The following is a 15,322-nucleotide window of genomic DNA, read 5'->3' on the forward strand; positions in this document are numbered from 1 at the left end:
GTCAGAGTCAGACTGGCTCCAGCTCTGTACAGAAAGCTTGTGAGGGCAGCCTCACCAGGTGAAGATCCAGAGTGCACAGCATCCTCTGGTCTTGAGCACTCACTATAAACGTCCTGAAAGGCATCTGTGTGTACACTAAGTGGGTGAAACAAACAGAAAACTGATACTGGGTGTCCCAGAGCAGCATAGGTGTTAGGATAATATACTTATTTAATATCTATTACAATGATTTATATAATTTATATAATATTACAAAGATTTATATATTCTTTGCTTGCAGGAACAGATATGGGTGTCTACATTGCAAAATAAAGCTTATTGCCTCCATGAGGTATTTCTAATACAGAAAAAAGTCTTCAGTACTTTGAACTACAGTCCACTATTGGAGCAACAGAAACACCTAATTTCTTACTGCAGAGTAAAAAAACATCTGGAAAAATTAAGCATCATCGTCTATACATCAACATATATTAATTCCAGCTACATTAAAAAGTACATATGAGTATGGGTTTGCTTTAGAAATCATTCAGTTTTCCAGCATTTGGTGTATTTGGATTTTATTTATCTTTAGCTCAATTACAGCAAAACCAAGAGAACACAATGGTGGTGGCTGAAGATGAGAATATGTTTCCAGAGGGTTTTGGAAAGTCTTCCTCCTTTAATAAATTCTAGACTGGACTGGGCAGGGGCAAAGTTTGAGATTTTATCTAATCTCTGATTCTTTAATCATCCTTACCCTTTTCTGGATTGAAGGGGCAGTGAAGGAATGAGCACAGCACTAGAAATTATAAAAGGCATATATTTATCTAAGGGGTATATAACAGGAAGTTTGTGCAGCAATAGGAGAAAAACTGACAGCAAACCTTTGAGAGGAGACTTCAGACTGCTGAGGGAGCCAAGGTTTTCTAGGAATGTGCTTATGTAGGTATTGCTATCAATGAGTGCTGGTCACCTTTTAAGAGCCATCTCTAAAAAGTGCTGGAGCAGGCAATTAAAATCTGTGATGCCTTTATGTCACTTCCAACTTGAGCTATCCTATGATTCTGTAGTGAATGAGACTGTTCTGTAGTAAGTAACATGGACTCTTTAACTGTTAAAACACTAATTAACAGTAAATTCTTAGTTCAGCACAGAAGATGTATTGCCTTTTCCCATAACAAAATCTGGATTAAAGCACCAGACACCTATAGCAACCACACTCTATCCCTACCAATCCTTTCAGCTAGACTAATCTCTCAAGCCATGTTATTCCAGAACCAATTTTCAGTTATTACTGTTTCAATTTGCTAAAATCAGTCACCTCAGCACTGAGTAGTCCTCCCTTTTTTTTTTTTTTCAAATTTTCCTGAGATTTATCTTCTTTTCTTGTCTTTAATAGCTAGTCTCTCATGTATAATTTCCCATACCTTCTTTTCAGTTTCAGCAATGAATTCTTTTTTCCACTGTTCTCCTGTATTGAACAGTCTGTGCACTAGATTACAAGCACAGCATTATGTTATACAGATATAGATATTTTTAATCATATTGGACTTGCTAGCTATTAGTCAAAGTTACTTTCCCACACTGCATTCATTTATCATTTTTGCACAGGTAAATCGGTATTTGCCTGGTTTCCATCACACCAATGTACCAGATGTTGAAAATATCCCAATGTCTTGTTATGTCTTACTACTAATAATTTTCTTCCTTTGTGTTATTTAGCTCTTTGAAGGCTATTTACCCAATTATTTAAACAGAGTTAGCTCCTCACATTTAGGCCACAGAATAGCATAGTGTAAAAATGGGTTTGATAGTATCATTCTCAGAAGCAGATATTTCAAAATCTTGATATGACATTAAATGTCATTGAAGTCTCTAAGCTTTGATTTACAGTGAGTAGAAATCTAGAAGAGGGAGTTTAGAGAGCTATTTTGCTGAGCACCTAGCAGATGCTGAATCTTTGTCTAGACTCATGGAATGGATTGAGCAGTGGTGAGGTCTTGAACATGTGTTGAAAGCTAAATCTGGAAGATTTAAATCCTGCACTCAGCTTGGCCTAATCTGTAATTAAATTTAATTTAGGAGGTAGGCATGTACTGAGAAACAGTAGCTCTCACAGAAGAAGATATTCTGGCACTTAGGCATTTGCAGGAAAAAAAGCTTGGATGACCAACTTTAAATATATATTGATATCTAAAAGTTTAACTAATGTCATGGCATCACTCTATAATATTCTACTACAAGACCAGACAAGAATAACTAGCCAAGAATAGAGTAAGGGAAGAGAAAGAGATTAATTTGATCTTCACTGTCATGTTGCCAATGACTGTATTGGAGCAGAACTACATTTTGGCTGAAATGGGTCAACTTAGCAAGAAGGTTTGGATAAGTTGTACCAATTTAATTACAGTTTTTAATGCATTAAAAATTCAAGGATGTGATTCCTATGACTGATCTCAGGTCCTCAGGAAAAGAATTCCTGCTATAAGCAACACTTCAGTTGTGCCTTTGTCCATTTGTTGTCTTAAACCACCCTGTATTAGCTACATGTCTTCTAAAGTTTTAATATTTATTCTCAAGATAAGAAAAATGACACAGAAAAATATCAGGACTGCTTCATATTTTTAAAGAGAAATGTTCTTTCCTTGCTTACACTCCTGACAATGAAAGTAGATGAACTTGCCCTAATCCTGAAGCAATTTTTTCATGGTAGTAAATCATGATGATAAGAACATTGGCTTGGTCTTATGCTAATAATCTCAACATCTTCACTACTAGTTAAGGACAGCTCATGTCCAGTCAGCTTGGAAGAAGGATATAATTATCAATATTTGCCTAGAAAAGAAAACCAGCTATAAGCCTCAGTATGGCAAAGGAACATGATAAGGCACTGCATATTTCTTTTTAGTTTAAGCTTTTTATACCAAGGATAAATCTCATAGTTTGGAGATTGTTGCCACTTCATTGAGCTATTCTTTTGCTTCAGAGATGAGCAGCAGCCAAGGCAGATGGCTGGACTGAATAAAAATGTTTTTGCAAGAAGCTATATTGACTTTTCCTAGCCCAGTACTATACTTCAGGCTCACACCAATGACAGTTTAACATGGAGCTTAGCTGGGCAATATTTATTTACAGAGTCTCTGGACAGGTGCAAAATCACATTAAACTGGAAGCTTAAAGCTCTACTTTCCAGCAAGGTTTATTTCATTTGTAATATCAGAACCAATTTTTGGTTATTTATTTTGGTTATTTATTTTAGGAGGCATTTAAAATTATTTATCTGATGTTAGTGAATTTACTCTGTAGTTGAATGATGAGGATTTCTACAGTTGTAGTCATCCATATGACAGCAGCAGTTTGGATGTCATAGAACTAGATAAAAGCACATTTTTGCTTGACACTTGAAAGTATTCTGCAACCCTATGTGTTTTTTACCTCACTATCTACAGTTAAGCAGATAATGATAAAACTGTTCTTTCTTAAATGCAATTTTTAGAATTAAGAACTCTTCATGAAAGAATGAATTAAAAAAAAAACAACAACTTCTATGGAATTAGATGGTTTCTACAGACTTTATAATAAATTTTGTTTTCTTTAATTTAAAAATAAATTGATGGAATATATTTCTGTTATTGGAGAGAATACCAAACATTCATTTCCTAGGTTCAATTTCATTCTAAACTAGCAAGCACTTAACACTGTCAGCCCCTTGTGCTTTTAACTGAATAAAGGTCAGATAATCAGACATCTGAAAGGACAGCTCATTTATCATCCTTTGATAAATGTGTCAGTGGCTAATCTTTAGCAGTGGATGATAACACTACACAATGAAAAGTTAATGGATTCAAAGCACTGAATTTACCACAACATGGATGTAATGATGCTGTAGAGCAGAAAGTTCAATTTTATTCCCTATTTTATAAGAAATTATACTTTTGTCTGAAAGCATTAATTACCACAATCCAAACATTATTCTGATAAATTATGTCCCACAGAGGACAAGAATGATCTTGATAAGAAATTGTAATTATAGAACTGATTGAAGTATTTTTTCAACAATCTAATGCAGTATTTCTATCCCATCAAGCTAATTGCTGAATCCTCACCAGTTTAAAAATTACTGCTAAATGTCTCTTGCCACAAGTTTATGTATACCATTTTAGCAGCACATTCTCATTTATATCTCATCTATGATTAATCTAAAATCAAAATTAGTATAGTCATCCTAGACCTAAAACTAAGATTGAGAATATGTGTCTGCTTCAGGCCATAATCTTGTCAGCCTCACCCATGTCTCATCACCCTGTGCAGGAATTTGAAATATTCTGAGGCATCTCAAATGACTAAAAGTATGCATTCAGACTGTAATTGATTTGTTTTCTCAAAACTTTATGAAACTTTTTTAAATCTAATTTTGTAAGTATCATAAAACACAAGAAAGAATAGTGCTGAAGAAGATGGGTGGGGAAGAAAAATGATACACAGGATTTATTAGGTTCTTACATTCCTTGGGTTGATACCAGAAGAAAAATGTCTAACATATAAGTTTATATTACTTGATGAACACAGCAGGTCTCTATTTCCCTTTATCTTCTCTATCTCTGCAGAAGTTCATGGCAGAATCACATAAAGACTTGTTTTTCTAGAACTCAGAATATGGCAATTATGGTTAAAACTTGAAGTTTATTGGTCTGCTGTTCAGGCTAGAGGGTCTTCAAGGAAGTATTTGGTGTTCTCTTAGATTCAGTTGAGATTGAAAAGATTTGGGAAGGTCCCATACAGGACAAGGACAATGATAGAGACAATATCCTATGTTTTGGTTATTGAAGACACACTGAAAGAAGTCTGGAGAAATTTGTCAAATTGCCACCTCACAGTCACATTTTTCAACAGAAGGGACCTAAGTGGTTTATGTTCTGGTCTACAGAATGAATCAAGAAATTTTAGATTTTTTACTTGACTTTAAAAAGGCCAAAGAAAATACATCTTATTAATTAGCATATAATTAGCTTTATTTCCTTAATTCTTAAGAAGATTCAAGTAACTCTATCCATCTTATATGGCAGTTTATTGAGCACAAAAAAGAAAAAAATGTGGCTAGAGTTCTCATCTGATGTTTTAAATATCCTAATAAAAACTTTTATCCTGTTGTCAGATATATTTTGCACTGTAATCGTTCATAAATATATAGTGGAAATCAAAAATATAATTTCCTGAAAGTATAAGTTTTCAGGATTCATTTTCATAAGAGAAGCATAAACAAAGTTTATTGCATGTTGTGTATCAGTCTTGCAAACTCTCTGTTATAATATTTGAGTTAAACAGGAACTGTCTTTAAAAAAAAAAAGTAATTCAAGAACATGAAAGAAAAGAAGAAAATATTCTGATTGTTCTTTTTTTTTTTTTTCTACCGGGTAGTTTAGCTGACACCTTTGATGTATATAGAAAAGAAAGATTGAGAACATTTACAGTAAATTCAGATATATGAATTATTAAAAAATATTTTCTTACAGTACCTTTATTATTTGCCAACATTTGAAACAATTAGCCATGATAGCTAATACTCAAAATAATAAACTTCTATAATTTTAGAATAAAAATTTATAAGAAAATTTGTACCCAGGTTTTGGAGCTACTAATTAAGATCAAGTGTATAACTTTAGAATAGAGAAATAATACAATGAAAGCAAGAAAATAATTTATAATCACCTGAATACTCTTCTTCACAAGAAGAGTATTTTTGCTTTTGAGAGCAAAACAAAATGCTTGCATAATGGGTTGCTCTTCTTTCATGAGTATTTTGTAGTTGGACTTAATTTTTTCTCCCTATCTCAAATATTTTACTAATTAGACAATTTTCTTATAAATCGTTCTTGAATAATATGTTAATAACATATCATTCAATCGGGAATATCTTTGTGTTATAATGAGTGAATATAAATTCTGGTTATTACAAGATAATCATATATGAAATGTATTTTTTTTTCATTAATTGATGGTAAAAATAGGATTTCTATTTTCTTACTTAAAGATTCATCCAAAGGACATAGAATTTGTGACCTATGCAAAATTAGCTGAAGCACTTAAAAATGTTGATGTTAAAAATATTAAAGAATCAAAATAAATGAAAGCAAATAGAAAATAAACAAATTATACTAATGGAAACTCAAGTGCTTGCTTCAATGGTTTTACTTCCTAAACGGTATTATATGACAGTCTACAAACATGGGAGTGATAGATTGTGTCAGGAAAACTCCTGCAAAATGAAGAAAGCTTTTTTAATACACAGAGTAGAAACAGGAAGAATAACTTTAGTGGCATTGGCTTGAGTACAGTCAAGGCAATTCAGTAATTACTGCAGACAGAGCATTAAAATGGTCTTTTTGAGCATTTGAATTCTTGGTGAAAAATCATTAGGATTTTTAAGGAGAAATGTTTCCAAAGTGAACATAAATTTTCTGTACCTGTTCACTTTAAACAAAGAGATAGAAATATAGGAAATCTATTTCTAGGTTCATCCAAACTTCTGTGTATTTCAAAATTTTATTTCTAATACACTACACTACAAATTTTACAAAGGTGACTGTTTCTCATGAAAAGTATAGAGATATGTTTTAAAAAACTACTGCATGATCCTGACTTCATGTGCATCATATGAAATCCAAGGAAAGGGTAATTATTTTTTTATAAACATAGTCTTTAAACATTTAAGTATATAAGTACTGCTGACTCACAAAAAAATTGCTTTAAGATGCAATTCTGTAACATATCCAGGAGGGCTTAATAATGATTGGTCAGATCTGAAATGTCCTTTAAAAGGTTTAATTCATTATGTGTCCACTCACGTGTAATATTCTATCAACATAAAGCACATTAAAATCTCAGTCTTTCACTAGATCTATCTATCTCTAGAACTATTGATCAAAAAATGGTTTAAAATTACACATTGTCTTACATGGGAGGTGCCAGGTGCAAACTCTACTTTATTTTTGTGGATTTTATATCACCATAGAGCTTCAGTCTGACTGAGAGCCTAAGGATTTTCATAATCATGATGGTTCATATACACTGAAGAAAACAGATGGTTTCAAAATTCTTTTAAGCAAATAGGTCTGGGATTAGATAATAATAGGAACAGTGGGATAATGTGAAAATGAACAAAGTTGCTCAGAGATATTTGTGAGAGATTCCAAAAACTTATCATATTTTATGGTTACATTTTTTTACAATGAAAAAATATAAAAAGTACATTTATGTTGTCTTGTTTCAGATGGATTCTCCCACACATTTTTTTATTATTAATATTACTACTCCTGCTTTTGTTCTGCAGATAATGCAATGTAAGACAAAAAACTCAAGGTATGTGGAGATATGCAAAATAAACTCTCAGACCATATTGTCTTTGAAAATAATGTATACCACTTGTGAAGCTATGTAGCAAATAAATTGCAAAGCCATAATCCTAGTTCAAATACAAATTACTCTCTCCACATCTTCCTTGAAAATTGCTTAAAGGAAAAACAAATAAATAAATTAATAAATAAATTTTCTCTGGAGAAAATTTATCTTCAACTCTAGATCTTGAATTACATGTGTATCTATGACAATGCTTACTGTAGACAGCAATTGGGGAATCAAGGCTTTTTTAACTTTTTTTTTTAACATTAAGGCTTTGTAGCAAATTTCTAGTTCAGTGTTAAAATTATATGTTCCTGTTATCCAGGTTTTCTGCTTTTGGCTATTTTGATCTTGGATAATTTTCCTTTTTGTTTTCCTTTTTAACTGAATCCCTGCTCTTCTTAGACTATCTTGGATGATTTTCTGTCTCTAAATTCAGAGCAATGGGTATGGGAGTTTAAAGTTTTCTGAGACCTCTCCTGTCTCTTTCCAGCTCTTATCTACTTGGCTCTGAATCTCAGAACATGGAATGGCTGACATTGGGAGGGAGCTCTGCAGTTCATGTGTTCAATCCTCCTGTTCAATCCAAGTCAGGAGCCAACCAACTCCCCAGGTAGTTGTGGGTGCATCCCATCAGGACACGTGGATTTATGCATGGACAGTTTTCTTATGTATTACCTGATCTCTTCCTCTTCTACCAAGAATACGTCTTCCTTGCTCCAGAATTTCCCTTCATCTCCAGGTCCTTGGATTTAGGGAAAAGAAAAAAAAAAAAAAAGTTTTGATATAGTGGAATTGAGTGCATCCTCAGAAAGGTATCCAATATCACCCAGCTAAGTGTTTTAGTTGATTCTCTTAAGGAAAGAGATATCACCCAGAAGTACCCTGACAGGCTTGAGGAGCAGGCTGTGCAAATGCCATGAAATTAAAGAAGGCCAAGTTCAAAGCCCTGTGTCTGGCTTGGGGCAGTACCCAATATCAATATGGAATGGGCAAAGAATGGATGCAGAGCAGTTCTATGAAGGATGACTTAGGTATGCTGTTGAATGAAAAGTTGGTCAAAAGCTGGAAATATGGGGTTGCAGCTCTAAAGGGCAATCATATCATGGGCTGCACCAAAAACAGCATGGACAGCAGGTAGAGGAAGGTGATTCTGATTCTCTGGTCTTGTGACACCCCATCTAGTGTACTGCATACAGCTCTGCAGCCCCCAAAATAAGGATGTGAACCTGTTGGAGAGAGGTCAGAGGAAGCCACAATGATGGTCAGGGGAGTGGAGCACCTCTTCTACGATGACAGGCTGATGGAGTTTAGGTTGTTCAGGCTGGAGAAAAGAAGGCTCTGGGTAGACCTTACAGCACCTTCCAGTACCTAAATGGTGCCTACATGAAGGCTGAAAAGAGACTTTTGAAAGGAGCAGGTAGTGACAGGACAAGGGGGGATGAGTGGCCTTAAACTGAAAGAGGGCAGGTTTAGATAAGATAGTAGTAAGAGATTGTTTACAGTGAGGGTGGTGAGACCCTGGCACAGGCTGCCCAGAGAAGCTGTGGATGCCACATGCCTCAAAGTGCTCAAGGCCATGCTGAGTGGGGCTTTGAGCAAGTGGGTCTAGTGGAGGATGCCTTTGTCCATGGCAGGGACGTGAAACTAGACAGTCTTTAAAGTTTCTTTCAACCCAACCAGTCTATGACTTTGGCATTATTCTCTCATACATGGGAACTCTACAGATTTCTATATCTCTTGAAAGTATTTCTTTATGAGAGGATGTTGCACGACAGAGTAAGTCGAAAAACTTTGATTCCTCACACGTGCAAGAAGCACAAAACTGAGCTCTCTCCCTTCTTGGGAATATCTATATATATCTATATATAATAGCAGGAGTAAGCTGTTGTATGGTGAGAAGGCAACACTTTTTATCACAATGTTTTTTTCTTGAGAGAAGAGTTATGACAGGTATGCTGCTATTGATTGTGGGTTTGATGTAGTTTAAGCATGGATTGGCTTGGGTTTGCACAGAAATGCAAAAACAGCTAGATATGTTGGAATTTCCATATAACAACTTGGAAGCAGGCAGCAATCTTTGGCAGGACTAAAAGCCTAAAACCATACACAGATGTAATCCAGAATAAGCTTTACTGATGAAGTTTTGCTGATGAAGGCCAGACACAATCAGACTTTCCACTGACTAAATAATAACTTTTCATCCCTTGCACTCCTGGGTTTGCTGTTCAAGTGTACTTATGTTGCATTTTAAAATCCATTAGTATTTTTGTGAATCTAAATCTAAGCATTTAATTTTTACTGCTTTACTTTTCTGGCCTGCTAAGGAAGAAGTTTTTAGCTTGGATTTTTTCATGGCTTCTGCTGCTGTATCTCCATTAACAAGGATGAAAGAAGAAAGTTTACACAGTGATATTATACATCATTTAAAAAGTGATGACTAAACATTTCCACTATAATTTCAAGTCACATTTGATAGAGCTGTTAAAAATATGATAATTTCACTTGAGGATCATTCTTTTTACTTCTGGCTTTGTCAGCCAGTTTTATCATTGTCATAATTTATATGTACTTTAAGCAGGATGTCATTTGTAGAAAAATTACTTACCTCAAACATTTTATCTGTCACTTTTTGCTGTGCCCAAATATTATTCATTTCAAAAAGCTTTCGGTATGTGTGTGATTACTCATACAAAACCTTTCTTATTCTACAAATATGTGTCTCACACCTTTGCCAATAAACAGGATAACTGCCATTGTCTGTCTCGAACAAATTTTTTTTTTTTTTGTCAGGTATTGGGCTATTTAACAGAACTGGAAAATATTTTGTGGAGTATAGAATTCCTTTACAGTGTATTTGGGTTTCTAATATTTAGCAACTAGAATCTATTTATTTACACTGTGATGAATTTTATAATGGGATCCTAATTGAGAACTGAATGTAAGATGGATTAAATCAGAAACTACAGATATCCCTAATTGTCCATGAGTAGATCTACAAAGATATACTTAGCTGTTGCTTAGGTTAATAGCACAAACATTTTGGTAATTAATTAATTTAACTCACTTATTCATTAGTGATATCCAGTAATTTTTGAACTGTCATTTTCAGCATAAGAAACACAAAAAAACTGGTAGACTGAGGCAACTCTAAAATACTTACTAGTTCCAGCAAACTCAGAATATGCTAATTATTAGTTGGAAAATACTAATTTCTACATGTAGTAGAATATATAGCAAAGCCACTCAAGAACTGGTCTGCTGGCCTGTGAAAATGTTATCACTATTTGTAGAATAAATAGAGGTTTCACAGACATAGGTCTTAATCACTCAGAGGCATTTTGATCAGGAAGAGAACTGCACTGTCTCCGATTTTTAAACATAATAGGCAAATAATACAAATAAATACTGAAGTATTTATATCACAGTTGTAGTAGGAAAAAAGAGACTATTTCCCCCCCCCCCATAATTTCTTCTAGCATAGTCCTATTAATTGCTACATATTATTTGGATATTTTTTCAAATATGAACTTTATAAACTTTTACAGACATACCAATAAATGGCCTTTGCATTAAAAGTAACTGCCTGATCAGTAATGAAGATAATGCCAAAGGATATTTAATGTTCATAATAGAGTGAGAAGTGGCAAAATAAAGATATTTTACTTAATTCTCTTAGTTGTAGCCAAAAAGAATTTCAAAGCATACCTTGGGGCTTCCATGAACAAAATCTATCATGTAAGCAGCCACCTGTGAACAGTTTCTACAAAATTTGGTGGAGGGCATTTATCATCCCTCAATTAAAATGTCAGATCTAATTAGACTTCCCCTCAACACTCTGTATCTTACACAGTGGTGCAATGAGAGAAAGGCTTTCTCTTGAATTACTAAAAAGAGAAGGGGTTATCTCTGAAGGTCCAAGAGAAGCAAGGGGGCCTCTCTGTAGCATTTCCAAATGCAAGGGAGTTGATTCATTAGCTGTTTACAGCCCATAAAGCATCCATGGATTTGATATTTTACCTGGATGAAGGACACAGCCATTCTCATAAGACTCCAGACCAAATTGTTCTATGATTAGAAGAGATGTGTCCAAGATTCACAGGTTGTTTTGATAGTGACTGGCATCATATATTGGCTGTTTGGCAGAGTGGAGACTTCACTATTCATTTTTTGGTACTTGTTTTAATCCAGGATGACACATTTTAACAAAGCTAAATACCAAATGATTAACAGTATGTTATTTCAAAAAAGGGTTTCAAGCATCTTTCTTATTCAAAAATGGACTGTTCAGTCCAATCTGCAAGTCTGAGTAATAGAAAACACAGTGGAAAGTAAAATGTTAAATATCATTAATAGTAATCTTAACAATTTCAGAGAAACACATGTATTTAAATAAAAATTCTAATATTTCATAAAATCTACCACTGTTAGCCATAAGAAATAAATTAAAATATATCAAATCAGTAAATATTTTTTTCTTACTGATCTCCTGAAAACTGCAAATGTCATGTGCAGACGTGCATAAGGCAATCTAATGATCTGAAGACATGAATCACCGTACTAATAACACTCTTTATGCTGGCCAAATTGTATCTGTATATAAACGGAATTATTCACTTTTCTTAGCTCAATTTAAAATTCAAACAGTACTGCTTTTATAATAATGGACAAGCCAGTGTAGTCATAGAGTTATAAATCCTCTTTTTTTTCTCCCTTTTCCCAACTTCCATTCATTCCAAATACTATAACTGGGTACTTGAGTTTAGGTTTTTTGTAGTTTTTTTTCTTTCCTGTTACCATTGCTAGGGATAGCTTTTTACCTGTGGGGTTTTTTTTCCAAGATTGACTCTCATTCTAGACGGAACCAGTGTCTAGGTTCTTTTAAATATTCCAGACAATGAAGTTTTAATTTTTAATACTAAATTTATTTTCTAGTGAATATTTTATGTTACATGGGACTTTGACTCTGCAGAACAATACAGCAATATAATGAAATCACAAGACAAACAAAATCCAACATTACAGTATGCAGTTGGATAGTAATACAGATGTGATTCCTATTACAGGTCTCTGTAAGCTCACCATTATGATGCTGGGTGTTCTCAGTCTCCAGAAAGAATATGTGAGTTAAAGCCAGCTCAAGCCCTTTACTCTCTTCAGACTTAATTTTGTTGTTTTCTTAATTTTTTGAGAGTCATGTATTCACACATGTATTCCCATGCAGAACTGACTGGCTGGGGAAGATAATACTTTGTATTAGCTGTTGTAGGGAAGGCCATTTACACAACCCTCACAAAGAGCCCCATGCTAGAGCAGGGGAAGAAATACCAGGAAGGTGGAATGGCAGGAGCAAAGTATTACAAGCTGACTGGAATCCCCATTCCCCATTTCCCACATGCCACTCAGAGAGAGGAGATAGAAGAATCAGGAAAAAAGGAGTTCAGCAATGTGAAATTGAGCCTGGGAAGAAAGAGGGAAAGGAAAGCATTCTTTGTCCTGTTTTCTCATCATCTTATTCTATTTTGGCTGGAAAAAATTTAATTGCTCATTCTCCAATTTGAGTCTTCTTTGCCAGTCATAGTAATTGCAGAGTGATCTCCTCATCTTTATCTCAACCCACAAGCATTTCCTTCACATTTTCTCTTTCAGTCATTTAGGGGAGGGAGATTGATGGAGTGGCTTTGTGGAAATCTGACAGTCTTACCCTACTGCACCTATCTTCTCCAAGCCTTCTTTTATTGATTGGTCACACAAATAAAATTGAAATTGACAACCATTCCATCATATTCCACATAATTATTGTCTGTAACTGGAAAATTGTTTGGCAGTGACTGTTCCCCTTCTGTTAATACTAAAATATTTCTAGAAAATGAACATAAAGAGATGCAGTAGGTAAAAAAGTATAAATCCAAAATTCTCTCCTGTCTTTTCTGTCGTGGATGAAACAGAAAAAATTGCAAAAAGGGAAGAACTAAGAAGAACACCTTCTATGTGGCAACACAGAGAAAAATTTCTTTACTTTCATCTTTTTTTGGCAGGTGTTTTGACAGCCCCCATTCACTAAAACTATTAACAGTACCTCAGAAAATTAATGGAAACTCTTCACTCATTATGTGTGTACATCAGGTGGAAGCTGCAGTGTGCCAATTCAAAAAGCAAGAAAATATATTTGGGAAAATGTAGGAAAGGAGTACAGTAACTAAATGGTGAACAAAATTATTCTCCACTATTCCTTCCCCTTCACCAAAATTAAGATGCTTTAAAAATAAATTTCCACTTCTGATAAAATATGTTCTTTAGTTGCAAGTACATCTATTCTGCTGTTAACTGTTTTCAGCTCATGCTTCTATTTACATTTGTAACTCAGATGCTTGGCTGGATCTTGATAAATTTTCAATGTATACTTCCTTCACATTAAACCAGCCGTGGTCCTGCTTAGCAATAAATCTTAGAAATTATTAGTTTTCAGGGGGTTACTTCTCTGTGTCATGATTATATTTTATAGGTGTTATCTACTATGGGATTCTCAGGTAATTGCTTGGAAACGACATTAAACTTTACATTCTTGATAGCTTTGAAGAGATGAAATACCGATTTCCATTACTGAGTATGCATACAACAGACACATGAAAGTATCAGCCAGTAATTCAGGTAATAACCATAGCAATCATCATGCACCAAAAGACATATGAATTATTATTTTAAAATACAAGCACTTTTAAGACATCTTTGCATTAAAAAAAGTTTTTTAAAAAAGTTATAAAATGGATAGAAAAGTCAGTTCTGTCAAATGTATGCTATTTCAGTTAAATTTATTTGATACTTTGTCAGAGTATGAGATTGTTCCAACATGAGTCACATCTAAATGAGTCTGCAATAATTTCTAAACTGCAAATGTTTATTAATTGAGGGTTTTTTCATACGAAATCTACTTGTGCATCTATTGTCATATTTCCTTGATTTTTGTACTCATGCAAATACCTATATGTAGATATTACTAGATCCTGATTACTCCCCTTCCCTCCAGTCCTCTATTTAAGTTCTAGAAGTTCCTTGATAATTTAGACTCTGATAACAAAATAATGAGAAAATATTTAAGCTAGAATCAATGTGCACATCTTAGGTTTGGTGATATAATTCTTTAATCTAAGGTCATTGTGTTTTGTTTTGTTCTCAAAGTTTTTCTTTAGAATAAAATGACAAATGTTTATGCCCAAACTTCTTTTATGGAAGATTGAAGAGTCAGCAACTGTCCATATCATTAGCCAGCATCAGTTAAATCATACCTGCAAAAGACTTTTTCAAACTGATTGAGGAGTACCAAGAAGCTATCTTAAAATATCATCCCATAAATGATCTATTGATCTTGTTCTAATAAATCTTCTTGTCTTTATGTAGGTATACACCACATCAGTTTATCTGTATTCCATTAGTTTTCATGCAAGCAGCTTCCATTTACATTCTTTGCTCTTAATTTTTTATTCTTTTAATAGATGTTTTAATTGTGTGAAGTGGAAGTGGAGTGCAGCATAGAAATCTTCTATCACAAAACTTCTGGAAAAAACTCAACCAAACCACAAACAATCACTTCCCAGAAAAAAAAAAAAAAAGACTGTTAAGAAAGGAAGTGATTGATCACCCCTCCAGAGAGAAATACAGAGGTGTTTCACAGAGAATCAACTTTCCCAGACTAGATTTTTACCAACAAAATGTGTCTATCCTTATCCTTATAAAAATGTCTTGGGATCTCTTAATGAACATTAGTTACCAGGGCACTGAGACCAATTTCTAAAGTAATTTCTGTCTCTCAATCATGTCATCTTGCTAAAACATGGTACTACTGTTTGCTGGGAAAGCAGTCCACTGTGTTTGCAATGTGCAGACAAATCATTCTGATGTGAAACAAAGAATTGAAGAGTCTCTGCAGAGAAACTCCTACTGATTA

Source organism: Oenanthe melanoleuca, chromosome 1A, assembly GCF_029582105.1.
Source record: "Oenanthe melanoleuca isolate GR-GAL-2019-014 chromosome 1A, OMel1.0, whole genome shotgun sequence".
NCBI classification, from domain to species: Eukaryota; Metazoa; Chordata; class Aves; order Passeriformes; family Muscicapidae; genus Oenanthe; species Oenanthe melanoleuca.